Source organism: Nerophis ophidion, linkage group LG13, assembly GCF_033978795.1.
Source record: "Nerophis ophidion isolate RoL-2023_Sa linkage group LG13, RoL_Noph_v1.0, whole genome shotgun sequence".
NCBI classification, from domain to species: Eukaryota; Metazoa; Chordata; class Actinopteri; order Syngnathiformes; family Syngnathidae; genus Nerophis; species Nerophis ophidion.
The window spans coordinates 50,166,912-50,185,652 of record NC_084623.1 but is presented as its reverse complement, the minus strand read 5'-3'; positions in this window follow the sequence as shown (position 1 = coordinate 50,185,652).

The window sequence follows — 18,741 nt, the reverse complement described above, 5'->3', positions numbered from 1 at the left end:
GCCGCCTCTGAGTGGTGGCAATGAAACCCAAGTATCGTACTTAGTGCAGTCAAACCACTGAAATATTTAACCATGATTCATGCAACTGGAACAACGAACAGTGTACTTCTATATGTAGAAATGGAAATAGGGCGCAACCATACACAAACCTGCAAAACTACAGAAATCTTACTGTTTGATGGATGTTATTCACTCAGTGGAAAACTATAAATCTGCCAGACAACTATCGACCAATAATAATTTATCCATATAGCCCTTAATCACAAGGGTAACAATTAACACAAGGCGCAACCATGGCACATAGTGTAAATTGTAAATAAAAAGACAATAAAATGATTTGCAAATCCTTTTCAACCTATATTCAGTTGAAAAGACTGCAAAATACTTAACGTTCGAACTGAGAAACGTTATGATTTGCAAATATTAGCTCATTTGGAATTCAAAGCCCGCAAAATGGTTCAAAAAAGCTAGCACAAGTGGCAAAAAAGACTGAAAAAGTTGAGGAATGCTCATCAAACGCTTATTTGGAACATCCTGCAGGTGATCAGGCTAATTAGGAACAGGTGGGTGCCATGATTGGGTATAAAAGCTGCTTTCATGAAATGCTCAGTCATTCACAAACAAGGATGGGGCGAGGGTCACCACTTTGTGAACAAATGCGTGAGCAAATTGTCAAACAGTGTGATTACATTTCTCAATGAGCTGTTGCAAGGAATTTATTGATTTCACCGTCTACAGTCCGTAATATCATCAAAATGTTCAGAGAATCTGGAGAAATCACTGCACGCACGCGGCAAGGCCTGTGACCTTTGATCCCTCAGGCTGTACTGCATCAAAAATATACGTGTATATGTGCATATATATATATATATATATATATATATATATATATATATATATATATATATATATATATATATATATATATATATATATATATATGTGTGTGTGTGTGTGTGTGTTTATGTATGTATGTATGTATATATATATATATATATATATATATGTATGTGTTTTTGTATGTATCTATAAAAAGATATATATATATAAACGTGTATATATACACACACATAGATATATATATATATATACACATATACATGTTTATATGTATACATATATATGTGTATGTATATACATATACATACACACACATATATATATATATATATATATATATATATATATATATATACATACACACATACATACAATCTTGGTCAAATGTTTACAAAAGTAAATAACATACTGTCATGGCTGTCTTGAGTTTCCAAACATATTTGAATTTATTTTCTCAACAAGGGAGATCAAGGTCAAAGATGTTAAATTCAAGGCCCGGGGGCCAAATCCGGCCTGCCACATTATTTTAGGTGGCCCACGAAAGCTTGGAAATAATATGTTAATAACATGCTTCATATTTTTTTACTAAATATATTTGTTCTTTCCCATTTTGACATTAAAAATGTACTGCATGCAAATGCATGTCTTTTAAAATCAAATATCAAAATCTACATATTGTATTATCATGTATCGCAAAAAATGTTTTTAGTTAAAATTAAGATAAATACTGTACCTAAATATCTAATTGACTTATGATTTCAAAACAATTTATCAATGAAAGTTTAGACCGTAAATTTTTTAATAGATTGTATCGTTAAATTCCGCCAACTGAGTTTTTTACTGCAAAATCAACTTTGGTACTGTTTTTTTCCGTATACAGTAAGACAATGAAAAACTAACAGAACAAACATTAAAACGCAGAGACAGAAACAACAAAAAAAAAACAATGGCAGCTCTGTTGCTTGAATTTTACCACTATGTATATATATATATATATATATATATATATATATATATGTATATATATATATATGTATATATATATATATATATATATATATATATATATATATATATATATATATATATATATATATATATATATATATATATATATATATATACATACACATTTATTAATATATTACTCATTATTAAAAGCAGTCCTCTGAGGGCAGACATAACTGTGATATGGCCTTCAATGAAAACGAGTTTGACACCCTAGGGCCCAGGCTGTGCTTTAAAGGCCAATAGCTCCTGTTGCTTTGCCTAACAACCACTTTCAAATTCAAATTTGTGACGCTTAGGTGGCATCGTGGTGCGGGTTGTGTTCTCTCGTGGATGCAAGCGGAATGGACACAGCGTGAAGGTAAGGGATGATGATTTATTTAACACTACAAAAACAGACTACGAACAGAAAACACTTGCACAAGGCACTAAAGACAAAACAAACATAACTAGCATGGGAGCTAGAAAGAACTGAAAGCGCTAGCATGTGAGCTAGGTACAAAGAAAGGAATAGCGTGGAAGCTAACGAGTTCAAAAAGATATTTACCACAATGCGGTATAGCGACGTCACCCGTTGCATCAAAAGCAAATTTACACTGCGAGGCCGAAGGAACAAAAAGGGGAGGTTTAAATAGTGACAGAAATTAGGAGGCATGTGCGCACGTCAAAACACGAGGCAGGTGACACAAATGTGTATTCATGACAACCGAACAAAACAAAAAGTGCCACCAGGAACTAAGGAAGACAACATAACAGAACACGATACCAAGACGGAACAGAAACAGAATATGACATGATCCAAGTAGTGGATCATGACAAAACTGTGACTGTCCTTTGGTGATGTTTTTGTACAGATATTACATATCGTTCAGACATCGCCACTATCATTGTTGTCGTCATTCCCATCCGTACATATCTACCAATGTCACTTAGCCGGACAAACCTGACGAGACTGCAATTATGTTATTTTTTTGTCTGCCACAAACACACACACACACACACCAACACACACACACACGCGCGTACCCCTCCTGGGAAGAGAACAGTGGAAATTAGGCCTCTGAACAGCTATGTTGTGGGTATTTCTGCACAGACAGTTTGAGGCTAGGACAGCAGTGAAAGATAACGGATGGTATGTCAGACTCTCAGACACGACAAGGCGTGTGTGTGTGTGTGTATATGTGTGTGTGTGTGTGTGTGTGTGTGTGTGCCACATGGGCTTTTGGCGAGGATGCATATATGCAGGCAACGAGTCTGCTCTACAACAACAAATCAAGCAGACTCTGACTACTATAAGTATATGCGTGAAACTGAACGGACCTTGTGATCTAGACAGCCGGAGCCAAGGTGGGAGTGCCTGGAGCGTTTATTACTATGTAAAGACCACCCGGAAAAGTAGGGAATACAAAAAAAAGTCAGCACATCGTCTATAATTCATAATCATTACAGTTAATTAGATATTTGAGTGTATATTTCACGGTCCACACGGTAGAGTTGTGTTTTAATTTGCCTGAATTATTAAGTCTATTGTTATGCAAACACAAATGAATGATACAATTAATTTAAATGTTTGCCTGGCCATTCTATATAAGCCTGAATCCAAAATTGTATCACTTATTCCTTATCCCATGTTTCACATTTCCTGACATTTTCATTAAAGTCTGCCTGTAACTTTGAAAGCTATGTTAAAGGCCTACTGAAATGAGATTTTCTTATTTAAACGGGGATAGCAGGTCCGTTCTATGTGTCATACTTGATCATTTCGTGATATTGCCATATTTTTGCTGAAAGAATTTAGTAGAGAACATCGACAATAAAGTTCGCAACTTTTGGTCGCTAAAAAAAAAAGCCTTGCCTGTACCGGAAGTAGCAGACGATGTGGGCGTGACGTCACGGGTTGTGGAGCTCCTCACATCTGAACATTGTTTACAATCATGACCGCCAGCAGCGAGAAAACGACGATTTCCCCATTAATTTGAGCTAAGGATGAAACATTTGTGGATGAGGAAAGTAAGAGTGAAGGACTAGAAAAAAAAAAGAAAAAAGTCTAGAGGGCGGTGGGAGCGATTCAGATGTTATTAGACACATTTACTAGGATAATTCTGGAAAATCCCTTATCTGCTTATTGTGTTACTAGTGTTTTAGTGAGATGGTCGTACATGTACAACCTGAAGGTCGGCCCCGCACCTTTCTTCAGAACCAGTCTACGGGTGGTGGCGATCTCTGCCCTTCGCAAGGAACCCTCTTCGAAACACGATCTTTCGAAATAATCGCTGTATCATACACTGTACTTTCTGTGTGTGTTCCGATCCAACCATGTTCGCTTGACATCTCTGTTCCATAGTAAAGCTTGACTGTCATCTTTCGGGAATGTAAACAATGAAACACCGGCTGTGTTTGTGTTGCTAAAGCCGGCTGCAATACACCGCTTCCCACCTACAGCTTTCTTCTTTGATGTCTCCATTGAACAAATTTCAAAAGATTCAGCTACACAGATGTCCAGAATACTGTGGAATTTCGTGATGAAAACTGACGAGCTAATAGCTGGGAACGATGCTGGAACAAAATGTCTTCGACAATCCGTCAGCACACCGAGATGTTTCAGCAGGATATTTCGGCGCGGAATTTTAAATTGCAATTTAGTAAACTAACCCGGCCGTATTGGCATGTGTTGCAAAGTTAATATTTCATCATTGATATATAAACTATCAGACTGCGTGGTCGGTAGTAGTGGGTTTCAGTAGGCCTTTAATAACTAAAACACAAACAAACCCCAGCAAATACATAAAACCACCCGGCGGAGGTAAAACGATCAAATGATACATGGAATTTTTATGTCCGTGCGTGTTTGTTTTGTTCGTCCGACGCCTCCAAGAGGGTTCCAAGTGAACCTTCCTGTCGGTCATCCAATCTCTTTGTCTCCGTGGGTGGAGGCGGGCTTGCTATTACACACACATAGAGAAAAGTTCAACCTCAAAATGTCACGCCTGTAAGTTATGTTTTGGTTTTGGTCATGCTATGTTTAGTTTTGGACATTCAGTCACGTTTTTCACTTCCTGGTTTTGTTTCCATGCCAACACATTAGTTCCCACCCTGTCACGCCCCTGCCCTCAGTCCCACACCTGTTCCTGATTATCACAGGCAGTATTTAAGTCATTTTCTTTCTGTTCATCATTCTGGGATCTTCACACTCGCACGCACCCTACCCATGCTGTTCCAACCTTCACGCCCTCATCCACAGTTCCATGCCGTGTAAGTTTGTGTATTCATGCCACAGTGCTAGTTTTGTTTTGTTTGTATAAAGTCATGCCATTGTGCTGTTTTCGTTCTAAGTTTTAGTATAAATTATTATCCGCCACAGAGTGCGTCCTTGGTTTGCCTTTTTGTAGTTTGTTTGTTTATTTAATAAATATCATGTACCTGAATTCACGCCTGGCTCGTCCTGTAATCCCTCTGCGTCGAAGGAGCACACACAATCCATGTCCAAGCATGACACAAAATGTAAGATAACATCAAAAAAAATTCCCGGATCGCCCCAAAAATCTAATCACTTGTTCCTTATACTGTTGTTGGTACATTCTGAAAGTTTCATCAAAATCACACCAGTAATTATGAAGAGCTTTGAGAAACTGACTTCTAGTCAAATTGAGTCCTATCTGCATTCTGGTTCTGACTCTCATCGGTTTGCCTCTGGGGGAAGAAATCCACAGCAGAAGATGCCGAGGACCCAGCCCTTCACGCTGCGTTGAACCCGTCTGGAGCAGCAGGGGAGTCAAGTCCCATAGCTCTTTGGGGACTATAGCTAGGCATTTAGCGCCATCATCCATTGAAAACTGGTGGACCGACTCCAGGACTTGGGGCTTCCACACATCACCTGCATGTGGACAAGCAGCTTTCTCCAAAGTCACAGCCGGAGGGTCAGAGGGGTTGAGGGTCCATCTGCTGTCCTGAGCCTTAGCACAGGCTCCCCACGGGACTCTGTGATGAGTCATGTGCTCTATAGACTGTACCCCGTCTCACTGCACCATGGTGAAGTTTACGGATGACACCACAGTGGTGGGGGTCATCTCTTGGGGTTTGAGTCACGCTATCCGGACGGGGTTTAGCAGCTCTGGGCTTGGTGTAGTTAGTGTAGTAGGTGGCAGTAGTGGTGCAGTACAAGTACCTGGGAGTCCACTTGAACAGAAGACTCGACTGGAAGGACAACAGCAAAGCTGTCCACAAGAAGGGCATGAGCAGACTCTTTTTCCCGAGGAAGCTTAGGTTCTTTAATGTGTGCAGCAAGCTGTTGAAGATCTGTTTATCAGTCTGGTGTGGCCAGTGCCCTGTACTTTGCAATGGTTTGTTGGGGGAGCAGCACCAGCAGAATGGACTTAAACCGGATTGACAAACTGATCCGGAAAGCCGGCCGAACTATTGGCACGCAGTTGGAGGCGTTTGTGTCAGTGAAGGACAGGAGAACACTGGACAAAATACTCGCTATCATGGACAATCCTGCCCACCCAGTCTACCAGACAATTGAGGGATTTTGTGGGTTCTTCCGAGGATGTTGTAGTCGTAATGATTTGTGCAGTCCTTTGAGACATTTGTGATTTGGGGCTATATAAATAAACATTGATTGATTGATTGAGGGACAGCAGAGCTCATACTCCAACAGGCTCCTTCAGCTTCGTTCCCACAGTGTTTGATTCAAGAACTTCTTCATTCCGCATACCATCCATCTGTATAATTACTCTCCATACAATAATAGATGATATCTGTCTATTACCTGACCGCTTCTACGTTAGCTACCTCTCTTTGTTTATAATGTATATTTTCTGCGGGATCTACTCTTACGGAACCCCTGACAGAAACCGTAGAAATGTGCAAATCCTCAACGTCACAATAACATACGATATGATACAAAAGAGTATCGGTAAAACATGAAAGTAAAGCAGTTCCGGTCAAATATAGATTTGTTTTGTCACTTTAAGAATGGCAACAACATTTGGGATAACATACTTTTCAAAAGAACCTTTGGTGTCTAGAGACTTCATGAGCGCAAATTGACCACACAGAGGATACGAGTCGTCGGTCAGAATCCTTTGAGCTTGATGGAGAGACTTTTTTCACGTTTATAGTCCACCAAAACTCAGAACCGGCGGTGCGCTGATGCAGAACAACTCGGGCAGACGGGTCATCTTGGTTTCTCTTCCGATCGGTCGGCCAGGGGGACCGAGGCGGCACCGGGCCATCTGGCTGGTTGCTTCCCAGCAATAGAAGCCGACCCGCAGGCTCGAGGAGAACAATACCTAGGGAGCCCTTGAACCCGCAATTTGTCTGAGAAGTTTTCAATCACAATTGTGTCCCAAAAATCCCTTATTCGTAGCCGCTACCATCCTACTAAATAAGACCTACACTGTTTCAATGTCCACATTTCTCTGTTGATGCAATTGTTGATGACTGAAGTTCTGATATCAACCAAAGCTCCTCATCCCACCCCCCGTATTGTAAATAATGTAAATAATTCAATGTACATACTATGATGATTAACTTGTGTGATGACTGTATTATGTTGATAGTATATATTTGTACCATGAATTGATTAATGTGGACCCCGACTTAAACAAGTTGAAAAACTTATTGGGGTGTTACCATTTAGTGGTCAATTGTACGGAATATGTACTGTACTGTGCAATCTACTAATACAAGTATCAATCAATCATAAGGATGTTGCTTTTGAGCCTTCGTTTACCATTGACAGTCAGGGCTGTGGGTGCAATTGTAATCCCCGCTCAAAAAACATGGATTAAAATAGTCTTGTGGGACGAGATTTATTTGAATTACAGCTCATGGCGCAAAACCAAGTCGCAAATATACATTGTCCAAATTTTTTCAAGTACCATATTTTCCGAAATAAAAGACACACTTAAAATCCATTTTTTTTCTCAAAACTCGACAGAACGTCTTATTACCCGGTGCGCCTAATGGACGAAATAATTATAGTTTTGCATACCAACCCCCAAGCAATTTTAGTTGGTACATGGTGTAATGATTAGTGTAACCAGTAGATGGCAGTCAAACATAAGAGGTATGTGTAGACTGCATTGTGATGTCGATACGAAGTGAAGTGAAGTGAATTATATTTATATAGCGCTTTTTCTCTAGTGACTCGAAGCACTTTACATAGTGAAACCCAATATCTAAGTTACAATCAAACCAGTGTGGGTGGCACTGGAAGCAGGTGGGTAAAGTGTCTTGCCCAAGGACACAACGGCAGTGACTAGGTTGGCAGAAGCGGGAACTGAACCTGCAACCCTCAAGTTGCTGGCACGGCCACTCTACCAACTGAGCTAAACCGCCCCAACGACTCAAGTACACAACACCAACATTTTATATGTTCCATTGAAAATATAGAACATTAAACACGGTACTCAAAAATCCATCAAAATGTTTTATTATGACTTTGGTAAGCTATGAAGCCGCACCGCTTGATGGATTTTCAGCGCATTAAACATACATGTATTATAATGGTGTGTGTATAAGGTAATGTTTTGCAATATTATGCAAAAGCAACTTTCTATTACCTTCTGGTAAGGTACAGACCTGCTGATCTTTATTTGGGATCTGCATGAATCCCGAACAATTGTAAAAGTAGTGTAAAGTTTTTACTTATATCTCTCAGTAAAGTTAAAGTTAAAGTACCAATGATAGGCACACACACACTAGGTGTGCTGAAATTGATCCTCTGCATGTGACCCATTCCCTTGTTCACCCCCTGGGAGGTGAGGGGAGCAGTGAGCAGGAGCGGTGGCCGCCCCCGGAATCTTTTTTGGTGATTTAACCCCCAATCCCAACCCTTGATGCTGAGTGCCAAGCAGGGAGGCAATGGGTCCCATTTGTATAGTCTTTGGTATGACTCCTCCAGGGATTGAACTCACAACCTACCGATCCATGGAAGCATTAAAACATAGCAATGTTGTGAGTTTATTTTATTCACTCAACGAACTTTAGTTATTAGAGTGTTCCATTCGGACGTTTTTTCACAGGACGCATTTCCGGCCTTGTTGTTGTTTCTGGATGAGGAGATGCTGCTCCGTTATAGATTTAAGTAGAATCTGAATGTCATTAAAACAGTTAGTTCCAACTTTCAACACTTCTTCCACTCTCGTCCTTGCACGCTACACCGCTACAACAAAGAAGACAATGCCAAAAGTGAGCCACGTAAATAAGACCGCCCACAAAACAATCCGGAAGGGACTGTCAGAAAGTGGCTTTAAGATGATCTGTAAATTATAATCTATGCAACATTGTGACCAAAGAACCACCAGGAAGTGTTTGACATACGGAAAAAAAGAGAAAAATATGATTTCTTTATAATGGACCCTGTAATCCGATGCGTCTTAGATATTAAAACAAGATTGAAAATAGACCATTCATTGTAGTCCAGTCCATACTGGATCTAATATAATAGTAAGAGTCCAGTCCATAGTGGATCTAATATAATAGTAAGAGTCCAGTCCATAGTGGATCTAACATAATATTGTGAGAGTCCAGTCCATAGTGGATCTAATAAAATAGTGAGAGTCCAGTCCATAGTGGATCTAACATAATAATGAGAGTCCAGTCCATAGTGGATCTAAAATAACAGTGAGAGTCCAGTCCATAGTGGATCTAACATAATAGTTTGAAAGTCCAGTCCATAGTGGATCTAATATAATAGTGAGTTTCCAGTCCATAGTGGATCTAACATAATATTGTGAGAGTCCAATCCATAGTGGATCTAACATCATAGTAATAGTCCAGTCCATAGTGGATCCAACATCATAGTGATAGTCCAATCCATAGTGGATCTAATAAAATAGTGACATTCCAGTCCACAGTGGATCTAACATATTAGTGAGAGTCCAGTCCATAGTGGATTTAACATCATTGTGAGAGTCCAGTCCATAGTGGATCTAATATGATAGTGAGTTTCCAGTCCATAGTGGATCTAAGATAATATTGTGAGAGTCCAGTCCATAGTGGATCTAACAATATTGTGAGAGTCCAATCCATAGTGGATCTAATAAAATAGGGAGAGTCCAGTCCACAGTGGATCTAACATAAGGAGAGGGGGCCAGAGCAGTAAAGAAACGGCAGATCAACTGGTCTGAAAAGGGGTCTATCTAAAGGCAAGAGTATACAAATGAGTTTTAGGATGGGACTTAAATGCTTCTACTGTTAAAATCTATTGTTAAATATAAAATGTTTTGACTGTTAGACACTTTTATACAACCATTCAGTTATCTTGTGCTATCATATGTGCTACTTTTAACTGGCACAGTGCTCCATTATGTTTCTTCCACAGTGACTTTGCAGATACACTCTGACACTGATCCGGTTTTCACAGCCCTACTGCCAGTGTGCACTTTTGTGCGCTCAAGAGATAAAATACCAGAAATTGCTGTTTCACAGGGTTTTTTTTTGTCTTTTTGTCCAGAACTCCATTCCCAGAGATGTCCACATAAATGTGCTGCTCGCACAAACCAGTTTATTCAACCAGAGGAAAACCAAGACATTTTATCTTTTATTAATTTGTATTCATTTAAAGAAAATGAATACATACAAGCCACGTACAGTTGACACTTTTATTGGTTTTTGTTTCTTATACATTTCCATGGTAAGAAATGAGCAGATAGAAGACTACTATTCTTATATTTATCTGCACCCCTTTTTGACATCAATGATTCTAGAGAGGCGACGGTCCGACAGAGATGCAGGGCACGCTGGAGCCCGGCCCAAGATGGCGGCGAGAAGGCGGGGCGTGCCGGGAGCGACGCCACAAGCGAGATCAGGTGCGTGGATCGAGCACCTGGACACAATTTATGTGTCTCCTCTCGATGTATAAAAGGGGAGAAGGAGAAGGGAACGGGGCGGAAGGAGGAGAGAGACGAGAGACACCACAAGAAGCAGCGCATGCAAGGAGGAAGAGAGCGACAGCGAGAGGCGGACGCAAGTGACATGGACGGCTGAAGAGCGACAGGGAGGAGAGAGCAGTGAGAGCACGGACGGCTGAAAAGCAACCCGCAAAACACTGTTCTTATTTGGAAAAATAAAGAAGTCTACACCTGCGAGCAATGTCCTTCCTTGGTGGTCCATGGAACCCGCACGGCAGCGACAACTATTCCCTCCACCAACACCCGAACTCCAACATACTTTTTAATTTCCGTTTAAGCATTTTCACAATGACACGTACAATCTCAATCAAAAATCAGTTTGATACAATTCTACTTTTCTCTTTTTGTAACTCTTTTTAAAGTCTAAGATATTTTTGCAACTTTTTACGTCTTTCTTTGGAGAATTCCATGTTTTTACACCAACAAAAGACAAGCATATTTGTTTCAAATTTGTTTGCACTCTTGGACGTTTAAAATCATACGGCCTTCTGTGGTTCTCATCTTCAGACGTGAACACAAATAACTTTTTTAAGTCATTCGGAAAAACTTATTTTTTTAGCTTTGAACATCACTAATAGAGTATGCAATTCTACAATGTCGTTTTACTTTTAACAATCCTGACCTAAATAAGAGTGGATTTGTGTAGTCTTTATATCCTCCTGTAAACATTATACAAATGACTATTTTCTGTTAAAGAATAAAAAGGCATTATGTTGCTGTGATATGTATTTCCCCATATTTATTTACAATAATTGAAATAAGATAGAATAATTGAGCAACATAACATACTCATTGTATTATACGTGAAACTGTATTTAACCTTGTGCAAAATAAATAATATATGAGCTTTCCATGTCAGCTTTTCATCTAAGATAATGTAACAACCAGAGAGAAACCCAGAGTCTGACGCTCTATTTTTTTATTTATTTTATTTTTTACATTTATTTTATTTCTTTAAAACATTTATTTATTAATTTGATAGGGAAATCCTCTATGGACTGGAATCTCACAATATTATGTTAGATCCACTATGGACTGGACTCTCACATTATTTTGTTAGATCCACTATGGACTGGACTCTCACACTATTTTTAGATCCACTATAGACTGGAATCTCACACTATTTTTAGATCCACTATGGACTGGACTCTCACTATTATGTTAGATCCACTATGGACTGCACTCTCACATTATTACGTTAGATCCACTATGGACTGGACTCTCACACTATTTTTGGATCCACTATGGACTGGACTCTCACAATTTTATGTTAGATCCACTATGGACTGTACGCTCACTATTATGTTGGATCCACTATGGACTGGACTCTCACTATTATGTTAGATCCACTATGGACTGGACTCTCACTATGATGTCAGATCCACTATGGACTGGACTCTCACTATGATGTTAGATCCACTATGAACTGGACTCTCACAATATTATGCTAGATCCACTATGGACTGGACTCTCACTAATATGTTAGATCCACTATGGACTTGACTCTCACTATTATGTTAGATCCACTATGGACTGGACTCTCACTATTTAGGTTGGATCCACTATGGACTGGACTCTCACTATTATGTTAGATCCACTATGGACTGGAATCTCACAATATTATGCTAGATCCACTATGGACTGGACTCTCACACTATTTTTGGATCCACTATGGACTGCACTCTCACTATTATGTTAGATCCACTATGGACTGGAATCTCAAACTATTTTTCGATCCACTATGGACTGGACTCTCACTATTTTGTTGGATCCACTATGGACTGGACTCTCACAATATTTTGTTATAACCACTATGGACTGGACTCTCACACTATATGGTTAGTTCCACTATGGACTGATCTCTCACACTATTATGTAAGATCCACTATGGACTGGACTCTCACAATATTTTGTTATATCCACTATGGACTGGACTCTCACACTATATGGTTAGTTCCACTATGGACTGATCTCTCACACTATTATGTAAGATCCACTATGGACTGGACTCTCACAATATTATGCTAGATCCACAATGGACTGGACTCTCACATTATTACGTTAGATCCACTATGGACTGGACTCTTACAATATTATGTTAGATCCACTATGGACTGGAATCTCACACTATTTTTCGATCCACTATGGACTGGACTCTCACTATTATGTTAGATCCACTATGGACTGGAATCTCACAATATTATGCTAGATCCACTATGGACTGGACTCTCACTAATATGTTAGATCCACTATGGACTTGACTCTCACTATTATGTTAGATCCACTATGGACTGGAATCTCACACTATTTTTCGATCCACTATGGACTGGACTCTCACTATTATGTTAGATCCACTATGGACTGGAATCTCACAATATTATGCTAGATCCACTATGGACTGGACTCTCACTAATATGTTAGATCCACTATGGACTTGACTCTCACTATTATGTTAGATCCACTATGGACTGGAATCTCACACTATTTTTAGATCCACTATGGACTGGACTCTCACTATTATGTTAGATCCACTATAGACTGGACTCTCACAATATTATGCTAGATCCACTATGGACTGGACTCTCACTAATATGTTAGATCCACTATGGACTGGAATCTCACAATATTATGCTAGATCCACTATGAACTGGACTCTCACATTATTATGTTACATCCACTATGGACTGGACTCTCATAATATTATGCTAGATGCACTATGGGCTGGACTCTCACATTATTACGTCAGATCCACTATGGACTGGACTCTCCCACTATTATGTTAGATCCACTATGGACTGGAATCTCACAATATTATGCTAGATCCACTATGAACTGGACTCTCACATTATTATGTTACATCCACTATGGACTGGACTCTCATAATATTATGCTAGATGCACTATGGGCTGGACTCTCACATTATTACGTCAGATCCACTATGGACTGGACTCTCCCACTATTATGTTAGATCCACTATGGACTGGACTCTCACAATATTATGCTAGATCCACTATGAACTGGACTCTCACATTATTATGTTACATCCACTATGGACTGGACTCTCATAATATTATGCTAGATGCACTATGGGCTGGACTCTCACATTATTACGTCAGATCCACTATGGACTGGACTCTCCCACTATTATGTTAGATCCACTATGGACTGGAATCTCACAATATTATGCTAGATCCACTATGAACTGGACTCTCACATTATTATGTTACATCCACTATGGACTGGACTCTCATAATATTATGCTAGATGCACTATGGGCTGGACTCTCACATTATTACGTCAGATCCACTATGGACTGGACTCTCACACTATTAAGCTCGATCCACTTGACGTCCATTGCACCAGTCGCCCAGGGAAGAGGTCCCCACATTTTCGGCCCCCTTTAAGGTTTTCCATTGTCATCCCATTGGGTTGAGTTTTTCCTTGCCCTGATGTGGGATCTGAGCCAAGGATGTCTTTGTGGCTTGTGCAGCCCTTTGAGACACTCGTGATTAAGGTCTATATAAGTTAACTTTGATTGATTGATTGATTGATTGATTTATCTAAATTCAAGAACAAACATAGGGAAGCCTTGGGGGCAAACTGTGATTTCCACTCCAATAAAATCCTTCTACGAGCTAGTCAGGATGCAAAGATGATACTATCTCTAAAAGTCTGATTAATGTTTTAATAGTTTAGTGGAATTAGCCAATTCTGCACAAGGCGTCAACTTAAAATTTAGTGCATCTGCAAGATGTTTAAAAATATCAATCCAGTTTCAGACAGAGACAGTCAACTGACATTGATTCAATTTGTCTGCAATAATGGCATGCATTTTGGAACGTTTTGAGTTACTAAAATAGGTGCGATGGACAATCTTAAACTGTATTAGATTTTTTTAAACTTTATTGCGGAATTTAACATGCCAAAAGTCAAGGCGTAGACTGTGGTGAGGGTTGTTTTCCCGGAGTGCAAAGTGATTTGAGCGGAGACAGCGTGAAGATAAGGACATCATTTATTTTAACGTTATCAAAAAAGGCGCGCACAATGGCGGAGAACAAACTTGACTAATGAAAACAAAAGACTAGCACAAAGGCAATTAACTATGAACACGAAACCAAAACACTGACTGTGGAATGGCATGAAGCATGAAGTATAATAAACAGGAATCTCATGGGTAGCAGAGGTAGAATGGATGGAGTGAAGAGAGGTGATGTCACCAGGACGAACAACAGAAACAGACTGGCTTGAATAGCAGTGACATGATCAGTGAAAACAGGTGCGAGGCTCAACACGTGAAACTGATGGGTTGCTCTGGTGACAAAACAAACAAAAGTGCACAAAGAGTCCGAAAACAAAACCGAACATGACTAAAACAAAACATGATCACACAGACATGACACCAAAACCAACCCTCATAACACCGTTAGCGCAGCAGTGCTAAGCTATCCAGTAGCCACCACAAAAAAAGCACCAATGATGGTTACGATATTAACGAATTATAATTGTTTATATTACAACTCAACTAAGTAATTTTTGCATGTTCTCTATGTTTTGTAACTATGGTTGTATTTTTTTTTTACTTTGTTTAATGCATTACTTAGTTATCAATTAAATTTTTATAATTGAAGCATTTGGATTATTTTTTTGTTTCAACTTGAATATGAATAAATTCTATGAAATAACTACGCATTGTTTTTCTTGAGGTTTTTTATTTTTTTTACACAAAAATGTAGGGCGGAATAGCTCGGTTGGTAGAGTGGCCGTGCCAGCAACTTGGGGGTCGCAGGTTCGATTCCCGCTTCTGCCATCCTAGTCATTGCCGTTATGTCCTTGGGCAAGACACTTTACCCACCTGCTCCCAGTGCCACCCACACTGGTTTAAATGTAACTTAGATATTGGGTTTCACTATGTAAAGCGCTTTGAGTCACTAGAGAAAAGCGCTATATAAATATTATAAGTTGTATAAGTTTATTTCAGAATCAGAATCATAATACTTTTAATTGCCATTATTTGAAAACGAGTTCAAGAACTAGGATTTTTTTTCTTGGTCCAATCGTGCAACATAAAACATAAAACAGAAGAGGAATAAAGTTTATTAACTGTTAAAGCTCCATTTTTGAAGTACCAATTTGGTAGTAGCATTGGGTAAAATGTAAACAATACACATCCCTAGGGAGGACGTTCCGCAACCATACAGTTTGTGGAAGTCGCTTCCTTCCGGGTTCTTCGGGCCACCAGTCCTTTTCAGGGTCAACAATTATGTTTATTATACAATAAACGCCAGATCGCGCAGTCTTTCTGTGCTTTCCAGCAATTGTCTTTCCTCGATCGAGCACATGAATGGTTTCCCTACGAGTGATCTGTCTTGCTCTCGCTCCCCTCGTGCTTCGCCAACCGCCATCAACAACACCTCCTCACTCTCAGCTGTGTCTTCCACGCACCTGTCGCCAATCTCGATGCCGGTTCTGCCAGACCCAGTTTCGCTGCAGGGCCACAGGCCACCCCCACCACACAGTTATACCTGGATTTGTGGATGTTTTGAGATATGAACTGTTTTGCTTTGAGATGCAAGCAAACATGTTGTTAACGAGCCGCTAATTGACCTAGCAAATGCCACACTAAACCCTGTAAGTGTTTAACCATGAATTGATTAACGTGGACCCCGACTTAAACAAGTTGAAAAACTTATTCGGGTGTTAGCATTTAGTAGTCAATTGTACGGAATATGCACTCTACTGTGCAATCTAGTAATAAAAGCTTGAATCAATCAATGAATCAATCAATCAATCAATCAATCAATCAAACATCTACTCTTACCTGATACCATTAGTGTGTGGCTAGAGATTGAGGTAACTTGTTTTTTCCAACCAAGCTATTCATTAATGAAGGAATAAACAATCAAACACATTTAGTCTGCACCTTATTGAAGCAAAATGAGTGGAAAATGCCAGCTAAGATGGTTAAAATAATATCTAAACAGCAGACAATTATTAGTAAACAATATATGAAAGAAATGGAGAAGAGAATCGGACCTAAAACTGAGCCCTGGGGAACCCCACACCTTATTGCATGGGTTGCTGAGAAACATGCATCCATACTTGCATACAAAAATTCTGTCTGTGAGATAAAAGCTAAACTAGTTTTAAAAAAAAAATAATGTAGGAGAGACGCCGACCAGGTGTCCAAGTCTATTTATTAAATTGTGATGGTCTACTGCATCAAAAGCGGCGCTTGGATGAAGCAGAACCAACACTGTGAGATTTTTTATTATCTAAATCCCACTTGATGTCTTGTAAAATATTAAAAAAGGGCTGTCTCAGTACTGTGGTTCATCATAAAACCAGAGTGGTGTCTTACTAAAATATATTAAAAATGGCATTGACGTGGTTAAAGAACATTTTTTTTCATACAATCTTTAATCCTTAGTTCATTACATTACCTCATAAACCTACTGTAGGTCTTTATAGAACAATATGTATCAAATGACTGACTGGTGCGAAGCTGTTTTGATTGATTGAGACTTTTATTAGTAGATTGCACATTACGGTACATATTCCGTACAATTGACCACAAAATGGTAACACCCGAATAAGTTTTTCAATTTGTTAAAGTCGGGGTCCACGTTAATCAATTCATGTTCAGGTAAATTTGTACCATATATGGATTATACACTGATGTCATAATTGGGGGAAACTACAAACTGCCAGTTTAGTGGAATTATGAAAGAAGGCAAGATTGTTTTTTTAAATATCTCCGGAATGTCTCCAAGGTTTGATTCGACATTTTCAGGACTAGAGAATTGAGGTACTATGGTACGTGATGATTTGGTCGATCATAAAAAAGTGAAAACTGGGTCACCTTAATCACATTAATCACAGTTTGGAAAGTTCCTCCCTGCCTTTAGCTTGTAAAACACAAGTCTGGCCATTTTTACATTTTCCATTCTGAAGCCACACTGGATATTCAAGGCCAGAGCTTTTGAACAAAGGTGGTTGGAAAACATGCGCGGCAGGCATTACTGATAATCAGGAACTTTTCTTACCACGTCCTAGAAGGCCTCGTGTGCACTTTCTATTTTTCTTTTTTTTTTGCAGCTGTCAGTCAGAACGCCGTAGAAATCCTCTTGTTTTGAAGCGTGCAGGCTTGAAAAGGAAAAAGGAGCAAGACAATGAAAGTCCAAAACAAACATATTCTAGTACGAACTACCGTTCCCGGCGTTAATGTTTTGCTGCCGCTCCTGCACACATTTTGAAATGTTTCAAAGATAACGTCATTATGTCTTTTGATCTGTTGCTGCGTATTTCAATAAACCCTCTACATCAGGGGTCTCGAACTCAATTCACCTGGGGGCCAGAGGATGCAGAGACTGGGTGAGGCTTGGTCCGCAAGCATACTTGCCAACCTTGAGACCTCCGATTTCGGGAGGTGGGGGTTGGGGGGCGTGGTTGGGGGTGGGGCAGAGGCGTGGTTAAGAGGGGAGGAGTATATTTACATCAACAATTCACCAACTCGAGTATTTCATATATATATATATATATATATATATATATATATATATATATATATATATATATATATATATATATGAAATACCTGACATTCAGTGAATTCTAGCTATATATATGTATTTTATTATATATATAAATAAAATAAATAGATTAATTTCAGACGGCACCTATCAAATACACAGTAATAAAAACACAGTTGTTCTACCAACTGTACTGAGCTTGCTGGTTACTAAAAAAACCCCAACAACAACACTTACATTTCACTATTTGAGTAACCTTTGTTCTGCCATTTGCGTACTGGCGAGAGTCGCTTGCCGTCAGGTGCGCAACACCACGTAAATCGTTGGCCAATCAAAAAGCAACCCCAATACGCTATAGCCAACATTCACCAGGAGATGGCAACGGACAACATAGAATCACTCTATTACAGACGGCGTCGCCATGGCTGTAACTTCCTCGTTCTTCT